General features: G+C 42.8%; 1 long non-coding RNA gene across 1 annotated transcript; it reads right to left on the bottom strand.

Annotated features, from left to right (window-relative positions):
* Positions 1-231: 231 nt before the first annotated feature.
* LOC310705525 lies at positions 232-1,435 on the bottom strand. The gene is made up of 2 exons (XR_014525365.1): positions 1,333-1,435; positions 232-656 (listed from the first exon to the last, which is right to left on the bottom strand). It is a non-coding gene; the product is annotated as an uncharacterized lncRNA (long non-coding RNA).
* Between the last annotated feature and the right edge of the window lie 14,884 nt (positions 1,436-16,319).

Below are 16,319 nucleotides of genomic sequence, written 5' to 3'. Positions count from 1 at the left end.
TCTAGAAGAAGTTTTCACCTCAGTGTCCTCTAAAACAGAGAAATCTGAACAAGTGAAAATGCTTTGAAGACAGGTTCCCTAATCAGATTTTTTTATATATATAAAGAGAGAAAGATCTTTCATCACTCAGCCATACAGGGCAGCTGAATGCCAATTGGTAATAGAGGCCTTTCTGAAGAAAAATGAAATATCAGTCACAACCTCAGCCTTAAAGGAAGGAGGGGGGAAGTATACAATTGAATCTAGTTTTATTTAGAGTTGATGGTTTTCAAAAAAAGAAGAAGAAAAAAAGCCTGAAATACTGATTTATGCAACTGTCAGGTTTGAATGTATGCAACACAACTTTCTCAGATTGAATCCCATTGATTTTCTATAACCGTGTCAAGCAGTCAGTGCATCACGGCGGTTTCTGGGACTGTAATAAATAATCCCTTTGGAAAGAAAGTGATTCTTCTCTTCGTAAATACATAGGTGAACATCTTGTTCTCTTGCTCTTTCATGTCTGTTACAGCTTAAGCTGCAAGGTTGTTGTTTTTAAAGAAAGCGATTCCTTAATTCCCTATCTTCATTTTCGTTTAGGCTAACATGCTTTGTTTTTCTTCTGACCTTCTTGGGGCTTTTACTTCAGGGAGATGCTGTTAGAGTGGGATGTCATTCTGCTTAGGAGATGTGAAGAGATGAAAAGACCAAAGTGAATGCTTGCAAATTCAACTTGGAATAATTAGCAGCAGTACATAATACTGTGTGTTAATTCTGAAAGGCACTAACCTAGTCTTGAAAGACAGCCTTATATATGAAAGGAGAGTTAGCGCTAGCTCAAAACAAACACCACTTCCACAAATTAATATTCCCCATTAGATCTCTTGGGTTTCTGCTCCAGTGCCAATCATAATCACTTTTGGGTGATATGGTTAGTTCTGCTTTTGAGCTTCATGTTTCTAGCCTAGAACTTCCATTTATACATTTTTGAGTTGATGTGTTTTGTGCGCCACACTAAATTTATAACTTGCTTTGCTATTGATTTGCTAGTTGTTCACTATTCTCTGTCATACATATTATTTAAAGTTGGTAAATAATTTAAAATGTGCTAAGGCATTCATTCAAGTACCTTCATAAGTAATTCTAAAACTGTTTACCAGAAGCATAATACCAAGCTAACGCGTATAAGAAATGACAATACTGTTTTCAAGTTAAACGTTTCCTGCAGAAAGCTTCCCACTCCCCAACTCACAAACATTCAATCGGCATGCAGCACATGCTTTTTGAACTCTACATAATGCCTTGAAGGCAAATGAAATGGAAAAATGAAATAAAGAAAAATAAAAGGAATACCTCTCATGCAAGAAAGACAATGAGGTCTCAAGAGCAGGATTCTTCTTTCTCTCACACAACTTTCAAGTCGGTTCAGGCCGTTTCCTCTGACCAACAAATCCTGATGGCCGAAATTCAGTTGGGTGTTTCTGTGTTCTGATTTCCAGCTGAGAATTTTCAGGATTTCAAACTAAAAACTGTGGGTTGTATTATCTAATGCTGCCATTCTGCCTGCACAAAAGGCTTCCACTTGGGCAACACAACTTTCCCCTCCTCTGCAGCTCCCATCCCACCCTAAAAATTTGCTCCACAGGCTTGAGGGGCAGGAAGGGGACAGAAAGGGGAAGAGACCTGTTGCACAGTGCTAGCCTACAAGTCCCAAGATGAATATCTTGACAGTTAAAGTGACATTGAACAGCATGAACTTGGAGTACAAGACAACCACAAGATGGTTCAGTTCAAAGGCCCATCTAACTCGGCATCCTGTACTAGTGGTCAACCAGGTACCTGTGAGAAATGTGCAATCGGGACATGAGTGCAATGGTTGAAAGCCAAATTGGGCTAGTTTGTCATAGTATATTAAAGGGAAGTAATAGTACCACTCTATTCTGCCTTGATCACACCACACCTGGAGTACTGTGTCCAGTCCTGGGTGCCACAATATAAGAAGGATATTGACAAGCTGGAATACGTGCAGTGGAAGATAACCAAGATGATCAAGGGTCTGGAAACCAAGCCTTAGGAGTCTCGGTTAAGGGAGTTTCAACTAATGGCTACAAGTTACAAGAAAGGAGATTCTGACCAGCTGGAACATGTGAAGAGGTGGGCAACCAAGATGATCAAGGGTCTGGAAACCATGCCTTATGAGGAACAGTTGAGGGAGTTGGGTATGTTTAGCCTAGAAAAGAGAGGAGATATGATAGCTGTCTTCAAATATCTAAAGGGCTGTCACATGGAAGATGGAGCAAGCTTGTTTTCTCCAGCTCTGGAGGGTAGGACCCAAACAAATGGCTTTAAGTTACAAAAAAGGAGATTCCGACTAAACATCAGGAAGAGCTTTCTGTCTCCAAGAGCTGTTCAACAGTGGAGCAGACTGCTTCAGAAGATGGTAGACTCTCCTTCCTTGGAGGTTCTGAAACAGGTTGGATGTCCATCTGTCATGGATACTTTAGATTCTTGCATTGCAAGGGCAGGGATGGATTTAGGGTTGTGTGAGCGGTGTGCAAACACTGGGTGCTGAGCCCAGGGGTACCGTCTCAAAGCCCAGTAAGCAAGTCATGAGGCTTTGACAGGGTCCTAGATTCAACCACCCGTCTTCCCAAAACCTAGTTAGCACTTTCCCAGCTTTGGGAAGGAAGTGGAAGGGCTCTAGTACCTTGCCAGAGCCCTTGCCCCTCCTTTCCAAAGCCTGGCACCTGCTTACCCGAAAGGCATTTCAGAAGGCAGCATGCTGGGAGTCACATTTTGGCCTCACACGGGGCGCCATAGTACTCAAGTCTGCCACTGGAAGGGGGTTGGGCTAGATGACCATCAGGGGCCCTTCCAACTCTACAATTCTAGGAAATATTGCTGTGTAAATATTGGCTGATTATTTGCTGTAATAAATCAGTTACATTTACTACAAGCTGTCATCAGCATCAATGTTAACCATTTATAGAAGGTAAAGGGATTATAAGGATACAAGTAAGTCTGTTAGTATGATGTTGTTTATCATCTCTTTAGTATAACTAACTGTGGAGCATGTTAGTCATATGAGGTGAACAAAAGAAGAACCTGGAAATTGCACAAGTTAGGCCCATGGGGACTGGGCAGAACAATGAAGAGTAAAAAATGACTTACTTTTTCCTATAGAAAGCTTTTCCTGGATTCTAATTTTATGCTTGCATACAAAAGAATCTGTGGAATATGAAAATACTCAGCACTTCATTATCGGTTGCAATACCATGATTGTGGAACTTTCTTTCCAAAGAGGGTGAACTGGTGTATTCTAGAGAGGCATGCAGTTCTTTCTTAAAGGCATTTCTCCAAAAGATAATGTTGAGCAACCACAGAGACTACCTTTGGAGCACCTGAAAAGAGCATGATTATCTTTTTTAAAGTTTAAAGAATGCAGAAAGTCTCCACCCTGATCTGAAGAGCTCTGAAGGCAATGAAGAAGATGCCTTTTCCATCTGCCCATGGGCCTTTACAACAACTTATTTGTTTAGGCACTGGGCTAAACCTTGTTGTTTCCTCTTTTATATACAGTGGTACCTCGGGTTAAGTATTTAATTCGTTCCAGAAGTCTGTTCTTAACCTGAAACTGTTCTTAAGCTGAAGCACCACTTTAGCTAATGGGGCCTCCTGCTGCTGCCGCACTGCTGGAGCACGATTTCTGTTCTCATCCGGAAACAAAGTTCTTAACCCGAGGTACTATTTCTGGGTTAGCGGAGTCTGTAACCTGAAGCGTATTTAACCTGAAGCATATGTAACCTGAAGCGTATGTAACCCGAGGTACCACTGTACTGTATGCTAGTTGATTTTAATAGAGTTATAAACTCTGCTGTTTTATTGACGATTTAGTGAATGTTGTTTAAAGGTAAAGGTAGGTCCAGTCGTGGACAACTCTGGGGTTGCGGCGCTCATCTCGCTTTACTGGCCAAGGGAGCCGGCGTACAGCTTCCGGGTCATGTGGCTAGCAGGACTAAGCCGCTTCTGGCACAACAGAACACCAAAACCAGAGCAGTGCATGGAAACGCCATTTACCTTCCCGCTGCAGTGGTACCTGTTTATCTACTTGTGCTGTGTGCTTCCAAACTGCTAGGTTGGCAGGAGCTGGGACCGAGAAATGGGAGCTCACCCCGTCGCGGGGATTCAAACTGCTGACCTTCTGATCGGCAAGCCCTAGGCTCTGTAGTTTTACCCACAGCGCCACCCGTGTCCCTTTTAACTGCCTTTAACTTGACTAGAGACAAATAGCAGGGTTTGGGGGATGGGAAGTGGGATAATATGTTCCCATCAGCAAAAATGACATTGGGAGGGTTGATCCCATCCCCACTTTTACAGGGTCCTGATCCAGACTGGGTTCCTTAGTGGTTGCTATATATGTTTTTTAAAAATAAAGATAAACCACTGCAATCACGCATTTAGCGGGCAATCATATGACAAGATGGCTCAGGTGACCAGAAATGGGTGGCAGGTTGTCCCCTAAGCCCATTCTGCTAGGTCACATGACCTGTCAACCCAGCATAAAACTATTTTAAAGGCTTGTTTCCCCTTTGCTAGGCTTGGGCACAGTAGCAGCAGCCCTCCTGCTGAATGAGGTTTTGTTTCTGGTGTAACTTTATGCCAGCTTAATTTACACCAGCTTGCTTTATGCCAGCTTCATCTACATTACATTGCTCCCTTAATGTTGTGTTTGGCTTGAGATGTACATGTTAGAAAGGCTGGAAATTGAATGGGAGTTGCCTTGGTGGAACTCTGATGGCGATGTGGGTGGCGCCTGCATTTGGCTTTAGATCGTTACAAAATAATATAAACTAATTGTAATTTCTGTGAATTTGGGTGTCATTCAAGGAGTTTCAGGGGAATGGAGAAAAGGGACTTTCAAAGAAATGGGAAAGCATTTTTGCTGAAGTGTCGCATGGTTTGGGCTTTCTTCTCTAACAGCTGAGAAAAGTGATGGAAGCTTGTTATCTGAGATACATAAAAACCAGACTGAACAAAGCACTATAAAATGCATTGTAAGAAGCAATCCTGCAGCAACAGGAAAAGTGAATACATCTAATGGCTTTCTCCCCCCCTCCTCCATATCTCACATCTATCGTTTGGGTGTGCAGCTCTGCTGAAAATGATGCTCTTTTAGAAGGGGGAAAAAGTATTCCATTTGAAAAGGTGGTAGAAAAGACAGAACAAATTCTATTGCTGAGGGAAAAAATAGACTGAAAAAGCCAGTAACTCATATATTCTACTGAAAGTGGGTCTCAAAGAGAAGAGCTTGTTAAAACGGAAACATTAGCTGCAGTGCATTTGATTTTCCAATCTGCTCTTGCATGCTGTAGTAAAAGGAATCTTTAGGAGACAAGCTGTGATTTCTTGAACTTGGAGAGGGCAATAGCTAAGGTGGACCATCTTCTATTCAGACATATGTGCATGCTCCCCAGCCTCCATAATCCAATGAATCAAAAAGCTCATCTTCAAACAAGCCATGGGAAGAAAGAAGCAGAAGCTGAGGAAAGGTGAGATTAACCAACAAACAGCTGAGTGTAGAGAGTAGGCAAAGCAGGTCAGAGGCAGCCTGAGAAATGCAAAAAGTGGGCTAGATCAAAATGTGCATGTTTCCTTTTCATGTTATTAGCAATCCTCGCAAAACATTTGCCGGAACATGCTGGCAGTAAATCACAGGTGGTGAGCAATCTTGTACACATACAGTGACCTGCTCTGGAGTTGTCATCCACAGATAATTGCAATCCCAGGATATGAGGGAACTGACATCGGAGGGAGAGGTGAAGGGGAGGCTCCCAGATGATGCTGGCGAAGGACCCAGCAGCAGGGGGAGAAACAGCTCAGTAGAGGGGGAAGCCAATCAGCGCAACACCAGGGATAAAGGGGGGCAGACGGGGGAATTGGAGAGAGGGCTCCAGGACTCTTCACTGGACATCAGGGAGGAGAGCCCAGGTCCTCCGCTACCCACGCCTTCCCTGCGCAGAAGACTCCCGCGCAGTGAGAGGAGGAGTCTGGGTGTCAAACAACTTTTATGTTGGAAGAGGTTCAAGAAACACCCACTGACGGATTCTGCCACTGACTGAGGCAGCCACAATGAGAAGGGGCTGTGCAGTCAGAAAGGTTTAACAAGGCAAAATTAACCGAGAAAGGCACCAGCTTACGCACGAGTAACTCATACCTATTACACATTATAAGCAGTTTTGTTACTTAACTGCCCATCAACATGAGAGGCAAAGTAATGGGGTGAAGGAGGGCCAGGAGCCCTCTAAACCTCTTCTTCAAATGGCAGCAGTCCCAGGCCCTGGTGATAAGAATTCCATCATTGGGGGAGGAGGATTCAGATACTGTGTTGAATTGAAGGGACCCTCCTTCCCCTTCGAAAGAAAGACCCAGAGGGATGCAAGTTTGCTCAGTTTGCGTTGATCAAAGTACTGCACAGGTGAGTCAATCCTGTTCCACCATCTTCCTACTCAGTTCTTTTCCCATCCAATTCTGTACCACAAAAAGGTTTTCTGCAACACCAGTATGTATATCATCCACTTCAGAAACCGATGTTGAATTGTGTAGGTGAATGAGCCTTTGCAGATCATTCTGTGACCCAGGCACAACACCTCCCATGATCCCAAACAAGATGTTTTTCAGGCAGTGACTACTTACATGTGCAAAAGGTCCTATAGGCACACCAGGGTGTGTGTTGTTTTTTGGGGGGGGGGTTTACATTGCTGGAGGTGAGTGGCAACAAGCAATCATTATTTGAAAACTTGGAAAAGTGGATAAATTGTCTGGGGTGTTGGAAGGACCTATGGGCAGCTGGAGAGACTACATTTGAAGTATGCGTGAAAGGTATGCAGTTCTACCTTAAAGACATTTCCCCAAAGGATAACCTTGTAAGAAAAGGATAACCTTCCAAAACCTGTAAGAATTTAGGAAATTGAGGAATGTATTATACTAAGTTTGGGCAGCTGGTGAAGCTGCAGAGCCATGCAAGGATCTTGTGTACTTGTTTAAAGGAAGAACACCTTGGCCGCTTCCTGACATTACTAAAGGTAAGGACTGCAGCATGCTGGAGCATTCCTCAGAAATTCTTCCCACTACCATGGCCATCTCATGAAAAAAGAAGCAAAAGACTTCTTCTTTCAGGATGCTGGTGATAAAGACTTCCAAAAAAACCCTGAGGGTAGGGTTGTGCACAGTGCCGCCTAGAAACAGTGGTTGTTATTCATGTAATAAGACCAATCCACACTGATGTTGCCCAGCAAAATGCTGGGTTGATTCACAGTGGCAGCATATCTCGACACTGCACTGCCGCATGAATATTTCCCTTGTGCCAGTCTACATAGTCAGCTGAGGAGCAAAGGCAGGAGTGAAACCTCTCTCTGAACACAGTGAGCCGAGCCTCATCAAATCGGGCACAGACATTCACATATTTCACAACTAGTTTTAAAGTCCAAAGGCCTTCAATCATCTGATTTAATCTAAATGACTAGCAGCTTTTTGCCTCCTTGTTCATAAAAATGATTTAACACAAAGTACAGGGCTCAGAAATCAATCTCCTGCAGTCAAAGAAACCTGTGTAGTATTGTCCTTTTCTGTCTACAAAAGAGAGCTGACGTCACTGCCGCCTCAAGAAAATATGAATTCACATAGAAACAAAGCACATTTTTTCTAACTAATTACCTTCACTCACATTTTTGGTGAATACACAGTTTATATGCAGGTAAAAAAGAAGATGAAGCAGGTTTTGTGCTCATAAACACTGGGTGTTAGCCATGCTGGGGTGCATGTGAAAACCTGTTCTTTAGCACTACATTAGAATGAATGGCAGTCAAATCAAATTAGATCAAATACTGTTGTTGGGATCACAGTAAAAAACATTTCAGGTCACTGGGATAATTAAAAGGACAAGGGCGAAACTGTCGAGGGTCATAAGGTCACAATGTGATTTTGTGCACTTAGATATTCTGCTTCGCTCTGTCTGTTCCCTTTCGGGTAAAATTGTGGCTAAAAAAGAAGTTACTAAAACAGTGATATCTTTGTCCCGATCTTCCAAGAGATACCTCATTTGACTTCTTCTTGGAGTTATAGGCTGGAGGTCCAACATTTTGCTCAGCATCAGTTGGTGAGGTCTACTATGTAGAACTTATATGCAGAATTCATCATGCGAAAGGCTGGGCTGGATGAATCCCAAGCCGGAATTAAGATTGCCGGAAGAAATATCAACAACCTCAGATATGCAGATGACACAACCTTGATGGCAGAAAGTGAGGAGGAATTAAAGAACCTTTTATTGAGGGTGAAAGAGGAGAGCGCAAAATATGGTCTGAAGCTCAACATAAAAAAAACGAAGATCATGGCCACTGGTCCCATCACCTCCTGCCAAATAGAAGGGGAAGAAATGGAGGCAGTGAGAGATTTTACTTTCTTGGGCTCCATGATCACTGCAGATGGTGACAGCAGCCATGAAATTAAAAGACGCCTGCTTCTTGGGAGAAAAGCAATGACAAACCTAGACAGCATCTTAAAAAGTAGAGACATCACCTTGCCAACAAAGGTCTGTATAATAAAAGCTATGGTTTTCCCAGTAGTGATGTATGGAAGTGAGAGCTGGACCATAAAGAAGGCTGATTGCCGAAGAATTCATGCTTTTGAATTATGGTGCTGGAGGAGACTCTTGAGAGTCCCATGGACTGCAAGAAGATCAAATGTATCCATTCTTAAGGAAATCAGTGTTCTCGAAGCTACCAGCATGAGTTTGATCAAACTGCGGGAGGCAGTGGAGGACAGAAGTGCCTGGCGTGCTCTGGTCCATGGGGTCACAAAGAGTCGGACACGACTAAACGACTAAACAACAACAACAACTATGTAGAAAGAAATCTAAGAGAATGTGGTCCATTGAATCAGGTACTCCATTGTTGCATGCACACAGACGGGCTTGAGATGGCAGTCCACAGGAAACGCTATTGCCGTTTGTTCCGATTCAGTCCTAGACGGTGGGTTTTCCCAGGGGAAAGTGTGAGGCAAACAGAACTGTGGGTGAGCCCTAAATCAAAAGCAAGCCATTCTCCTGGCCTCCCTCTGCCCCAGCTTTATTTTACTTATTTTATTTATTAAATGGATACCTTGCTCTTCCTCTTAAATGAGCCCAGGTGCCAAACAATATTACTTATTTGCTTTGGGGTTTTTTATCTCACCCTTCTCCCAGACCTGGGACTCAAGGCAGCTCACAAAAAGGAAAACAAACATGAATGAAACACATAATGCTAAAAGCATATAGAACATAATAAATGGTAATTAAACTATAACAGAATTGAAACAATATAAAAATAAATCTATTAAAACACAGTAAAAGAAAGAATCACAAAGCAACACTTCAAAAGAAATATACACATAAATGAAAACATTTAAAAAGAATGAAATGTCCTCACAACTAATAATTTCAAGGTTTCCAGGAATATTATATTTCAACTAGCAGCCTTTTCATGGCAATTTTTTTTTTTTAAAAAAATCCAGTTTTGCTCCGTATCAGGCAGGGTGAAAGAATAAATCCATGGATTTCATGATCTAGCCATTTTCTCAATGGTAAATCATGTTAAATCAGAAGCCAAGGGTTCTTCTGGGAGGCAAGACTTCTTCCTATGCAACTATTGCCCTACATTACAAAAAAGAAAAAGGATACATTTCCTACAACCTCTCCTTTTGGGGAACCTGAAGGAACTATGCTGTGATGGCTGCTGTAGGCACATTTGATGATTGCTCTTTCCTATTAATTCCTAATTAATTCCTATTCAGAGGCATACTTTCTCTAAACATGACGTTCTCTATAGCTTCAATGCAGGGTGGCCACTAATAGACTTATCCTCCATGAATTTATCTATTCATCTTTTGGAAACATGTATTTTATTTTTATATTACTTTTTATTAGTTTTCAAATTTTAACAAATCCATCCAAATTATTTAAATTTAATACATTTTTTCAAAAAGTAATTAGGTTTCCCACTCCCATTGCAAGCACGAGTCCATTACATTCCTGATGTTACCGCTCCAGTCTTCTTCTTTAATCACCTTCTCAACCTTCTACTAGTTTTAATCCATTTTCATAGCCAGCCCACTTTTGAAAACATGTAAACTAGGGCCTTTCACTATATCTTGTGACAGTGAACTCCATAGATTTAATACTTGCTGAATGAAGAAATGCACTTTTGCCTGTCCTGAATCTGTTGTCTGTTTCCAAGTTCTGGACCACCAGACCCCTTTTCTGGTAGTCACTGCCATTTCAGAATCGATCAGTGTATATTTGAAGGGAGTGTTTTTTAAATTGCCCTAATATGTTTCACTTTACTTACTCCAACTGAAGTTCATTTTATCAAGTATTGGAAGACACAAGATCTACCCACCTTGGAAGAATGGCAGATGAAGGTGATAGACTATATGGGATTGGCAGAAATGACCGGCAGAATCCGAGACCAGGGAAAAGAGACGGCGGAAGAAGATTGGAAGAAATTTAAGAACTATCTTAAGAAACATTGTAAAATTAATGAGTGTTAGAATGATGCGATTTTAGAAATTAAGTGGATTACAGCTGTAAAGATTAAGTTAAAAGAAAAGAAAGATCAATAATTACATAAAATTAAGGGTGAGGATTTGCTGAACTGAATATTTGAAATTGGAATGCAGAAAGGGAAGGTATGAGGAGGTCGGGGAAGTAAGCTTTAAGAAAATAAGGATTTGAAATTATACTTGTTTTTTCTCGTATGTGTGTTTGTTTGTATTGTTGTGTTTGTTTATATAATTTGTGAAACTTTAATAAATATTTTATTTAAAAAAATGAAGTTCATTTTATCACCTATTCACCCAATTCAGAAAAATGCCTTTCGATATCTTTGAAGTCCACTTCAGTTTTTTACAACCACAAAACTGACTCTCTCATCCGTAGTCCCCAGGTCCCAGGATCCCTGGGTGGTGTGGCTCTCACAACATTTTAAATGAGGGGACTGGGCCTTCACAAAGTGTGGCATGGTCATTCATGCATGCACCCTCCGGCATGCACAAACTACATTACGGTGCCCCACTATGTGAGTGAGTGATGTCAGCACGCCAGGGGCATGATGACGCAGCATGCTCACACTGGGGTGTGTGTGTGATGATGTAGCACATGCACCCTGTGGCATGCGCACACAGCCTGGTGATGGCACATGGCCCTGGGCACCCACAGTCATGGGGGCAAGCTGGTGCCGCTGATCTCATCACCCAATCCTAACTCCAGACCGATTATGCATGTTAAAAAGACTGACCCCAGTACAAGTCCTTGGCGATCCCATCTTTCCCCTTCCATCCGTTGTGAAAACTCCCTTTAGTCCTCCTCCTTCCTGCTGCTAGTTGTTTAAGCAGACCTGACTTGTCCCTTGGCTGCTTTGATTACTCAGCAGCCTTGCGTAAAGGACTTTATCAAAAGCCCTTTGAAAGTCTGCTCTTTGATTGTTACACCATAAGAAAGCTTGGGCATACTTCCAGGCTGAAATTATGCCCAAATATATTGCTATTTTTAAAAGCATTTTGTTTTTGCATCTGTAATTTATTAAAAGTCATAATCCTAAAATTAAACAGAGTATCTGAAACATTTTAAAATATGCCTCATTGTTTAATTTATTATGAATTGTACTGCAAAGGAAGAATATATCAGCAAGGGAGCATTAGGATCACAGCTATGGAAGTTCTCTTTTATTGCATTTCTGATTAAATGTCTGACTTCTTGTCAAGAGTGAGTAATGTAACCTTCATGAATAGCAAGGGAAGGCATTTAAATTCTTGTAAATATCTTGTAGCATTGCTCAACTAGCTTTACTTTTTGTGATCAATCCAAGGAGTGTTCTGTAGGGGACGGGAGGGGGGGGGGCGTGTATTGCAAAAGGCATTTACCTTGATCAGTTTAGATCAGGACAATTCAAATCTGTAAAACGATTTTGTGCTAATCAAAACTTCTCTCAGAATTCTTTTGATGCTTCCCCAAACCAATTTACTCCAAGTTCATCTCAAATATCAATTTAGGCATAACTTGCTGTGTGGAACATATATACAGAATTGTTCTGCTCTTCTAATTCTAGCTGGCACCATGGGCTTTCACCCTGAGATTTTGTTTGCAGAAGTCAGAGTTGTCTTAGATTTATCGTTTACCACTTTGGGAAACTATCTTGCCAGAACAAATCATTGGGAAATTTTCTGAGCTTTTCTGAAACCACTAAGAATATTTTTCAAAGCGAAAAGGGTATAATGTGCTCTTTCTTGAGATGCTGGAAAAGGTCATCTCGTTTGGGCCCAGACATGAGGTTCAAGGGCTTGATATGCTGACAGAAGAGGCAAGAATAGCAAGGCATTTTTCTGTGGTTGGACCAAAACCTGAATTTCTAGATTAAACGTCTCTTGGCTTCCCAACCCCTTGAACCCTGAGATGACAGTCTAGCACAATCAGGGGCTGCTCCTCCTTGCCCACTTTTGGTTACATGAAACATTAACATCCATCAATTGGCGCTTGAGGGATGGGGGAAGTTCTATGATTCCCCGGCAGCCAATGTGAGCTCTGTGGCCCAGGAGAGTTCTGGTCGCCAGTTCTGTTTACAGCTGGAGACTGCAGATACACCTCTGTGAGACTGCAGATACACCTCTTTCTCTGCCATCGCAAGAGGATAGTTTCAACTGAGGTCTCATTTAAATGCGAACCTACCTAACTCACACTTTCTGTAACAATATGAAAATCAAAACCCAGCGATCAATGTATCCTGCAGTAGGATTCCAACGTATAACTTACTATTCTCTTTTCGGAAGAAAAGAGGCAGGGGTGGGAGAGCCAATAGAAAACACTTGTTGTTTTTTGAAAAAATCTAGTGGATAAGCCCAGATATGGAATGGAATCTTCCAAATTGGATCTCCATGTGCCCTAATATACCTCTCTGCTCTACATTCTGCATCCTATACTCTGTGTTTGTTTTCTAGGCAGAGGCCCAGGAGGCTTAGCACTTTACATGGGACTTTCTACAACCATTTTTATTGTTTGGGCCATTTCTTTGTCATTATTTGAATACCTTGCATTGTGCTAAAGAAGCTGCTCATATCACTTGTGTGCAGAGTCTTCATAAAAAATGGAAAAGCTTCAATAATTTTAAATCATTCGGCACTGCTCTGATTTAAATTTCAGTACTAATTTTTTTATTAGCACTTCCATTTGGAAGGTACCAGGCTTCTACAAGATTTAAAATTATTGGAGCATTTCAAATTTTTATAAGCTTTCCAGTGAAGATGTGACTGTGGTTCTGGGCTTGTAAAGTGTAGCACAATTTAAATTTAATCTAAATTATTTAAGTGCTTCAGACTTCAGGGAGATGTTCAATCTTTCAAACTGGAATTCATGTTAGGAGACTGGAGCTAATCTATAATGTGAAGTGCTTTCATCATTTTAAACCCCCTTTGGGCAGTATTCATAGTAAGCCTCCCCCCCCCACCTTGTCAGGTTGTTCATTTACAATATTTGTTTTCCCCTCCAATAGATGCCTGGGAAATACTGGCAAGAGGAGAGAGAGTGTGTGTGTGTGTGTGTGTGTGTGTGTGTGTGTGTGTGTGTGTGTGTGTCCTGGGGAAGCAGCAAAACCAGGTTTACAACCTGTCTCCTGGGCTACCTTCAGAATGGCATGCCGCAATTCTGCATGAGGACATAAATATGGATAGGTAAGGATTTCACCTCTTAAGTGTCACAGAAGCTGTTATTAGCTTGGCACGAGGGGGTGGGAGAGACTGGTAGGCACACCCATATTGTCAGTCGCCTCCTCCCTTCCATGAACCTGATCTAAATCCATTCTCAAATCCTTAGTTTGCTGCGAGAGAGTTCAATAGTGCTGCTGCTTGAGTTCACTGGATGGTCCTAGGCAAGTCACACTCTCATAGCCCCTGTCTGTGGTGCGGCAATAGATACAAACACTGACCTACATTCAGGGATGTTGTGCGCAGGGGCGTCTTACCCATAGAGGCAAGTGGCACGGGGCGCCAAGTTCTGGAGGGCGCCAGGGAAGAGGCGGAGGCCGCCCTTGCCCGCCTCCGCCATGTTGCGCCAAAGCAGCGCTGCACCCGAAGCCTCCGTCTGCCCTGGCCACTGCGGCACGAAGGGCCAACTGAGCCGGGAGGTGCCGTGTCCAGCCTCCGCCTCTTCCCTGCCGGAGGAGCCACCCTCCAGCCACTGCCCACCTCCTCCAGCCCCACCAGCAGCACCGTCCTCCCTAAAAAAACTCTGGGAAATGGGGAGGGGGCACCGGAGGGAGCTTTCCACCACGGCACCGGATATGCTTAAGATGGCCCTGGTTGTGCACATTGACACAAGATAAAGAACCTGAGGAGAGTCTGCTGGATAATAATAATAATAATTTATTATTATTTGTACCCTGCCCATCTGGCTGGGTCTCCCCAGCCACTCTGGGCGGCTTCCAACAAAGATTAAAAATACATTAAAATGTCACACATTAAAAACTTCCCTAAACAGGGCTGCCTTCAGATGTCTTCTAAATGTCAGGTAGTTGTTTATCTCTTTGACATCTGGTGGGAGGGCGTTCCACAGGGCAGGCACCACTACTGAGAAGGCCCTCTGCCTGGTTCCCTGTAGCTTTGCTTCTCACAGTGAGGGAAGCGCCAGAAGGCCCTTGGTGCTGGACCTCAGCGTCCGGGTAGAATGATGGGGGTGGAGACCACTAGCCTGTCTAGATCAGCAGCTTGTTCTCAAAGTAGCCAATGAGATGTCTGTGAGAAGCCTGAAGGCAGGACCTGAGCACAGCAGCAGCCCTCTCCCCACTTGAGATTCCCAGCATAGTTTTCCAGCATAGTTTCCCAGCATAGTTAAAACAAAATGTTTTAAAGCCTCTATGCTGCTATATAAGCTATTATTAACATTTATTAGTATTTTTTTGCTATTTTAATTGTTATGCTTTTTAATTTTTTTTCAATTAATAATGTTTTAATGTCCCAGTGGATTTGTTATTGTGTGTGGGTTAAACCATAGAGCCTAGGACTTGCTGATCAGAAGGTCGGCGGTTTGAATCCCCGCTACGGGGTGAGCTCCCGTTGCTCGGTCCCTACTCCTGCCAACCTAGCAGTTCGAAAGCACACCAAACTGCAAGTAGATAAATAGGTACCGCTCCGGCGGGAAGGTAAACGGCATATCCGTGCACTGCTCTGGTTCGCCAGAAGTGGCTTAGTTATGCTGGCCACATGACCCGGAAGCTGTACACTGGCTCACTCGGCCAATAAAGCGAGATGAGCGCTGCAACCCCAGAGTCGGTCATGACTGGACCTGCTGGTCAGGGGTCACTTTACCTTTACCTTTTTATGTTAATTTTACTACAAATCAGTAAAATTATTGTTTGCCTCTTTATTCCTCATTCCATCTTCAATTTTAATGGTATCATTATTAACTGATTTGGATAGTCAATGTATGCATTTAAAAATATTTAAAATCAGCCAGGTCTTTGTTCCAGTTTCCTGTTCTCAGGCTGCCATATCTTGTAGCACAAGGAGCATTCAGAATATACCAGGAGGGATATTTGAGTTTTATATGCTAATAGTAACTGCAAGAGACTCATTAGCAATACAAAACAGAAAACCCGGATGTTGTTGTTGTTTAGTCGTTTAGTCGTGTCCGACTCTTCGTGACCCCATGGACCAGAGCACGCCAGGCACCTCTGTCCTCCACTGCCTCCCGCAATTTGGTCAAACTCATGCTGGTAACCTTGAAAACACTATCCAACCATCTCATCCTCTGTCGTCCCCTTCTCCTTGTGCCCTCCATCTTTCCCAACATCAGGGTCTTCTCCAGGGAGTCTTCTCTTCTCATGAGGTGGCCAAAGTACTGGAGCCTCAGCTTCACGATCTGTCCTTCCAGTAAGCACTCAGGGCTGATTTCCTTAAGAATGGATAGGTTTGATCCTCTTGCAGTCCATGGGACTCCCAAGAGTCTCCTCCAGGACCATAATTCAAAAGCATCAATTTTTCGGTGATCAGCCTTCTTTATGGTCCAGCTCTCACTTCCATACATCACTACTGGGAAAACCATAGCTTTAACTATACGGACCTTTGTTGGCAAAGTGACATCTCTACTTCTCAAGATGCTGTCTAGGCTTGTCATTGCCCTTCTCCCAAGAAGCAGGCGTCTTTTAATTTCATGGCTGCTGTCACCATCTGCAGTGATCATGGAGCCCAAGAAAGTAAAATCTCTCACTGCCTCCATTTCTTCCCCTTCTATTTGCCAGTGGCCATGATCTTCATTTTTTTGA

Source organism: Podarcis liolepis (assembly GCF_965112155.1).
Source record: "Podarcis liolepis genome assembly, chromosome: 4".
NCBI lineage: Eukaryota > Metazoa > Chordata > Lepidosauria > Squamata > Lacertidae > Podarcis > Podarcis liolepis.
The sequence above is the reverse complement of the archived record's forward strand: the minus strand, read 5'-3'. Positions and strand labels throughout refer to the sequence as shown.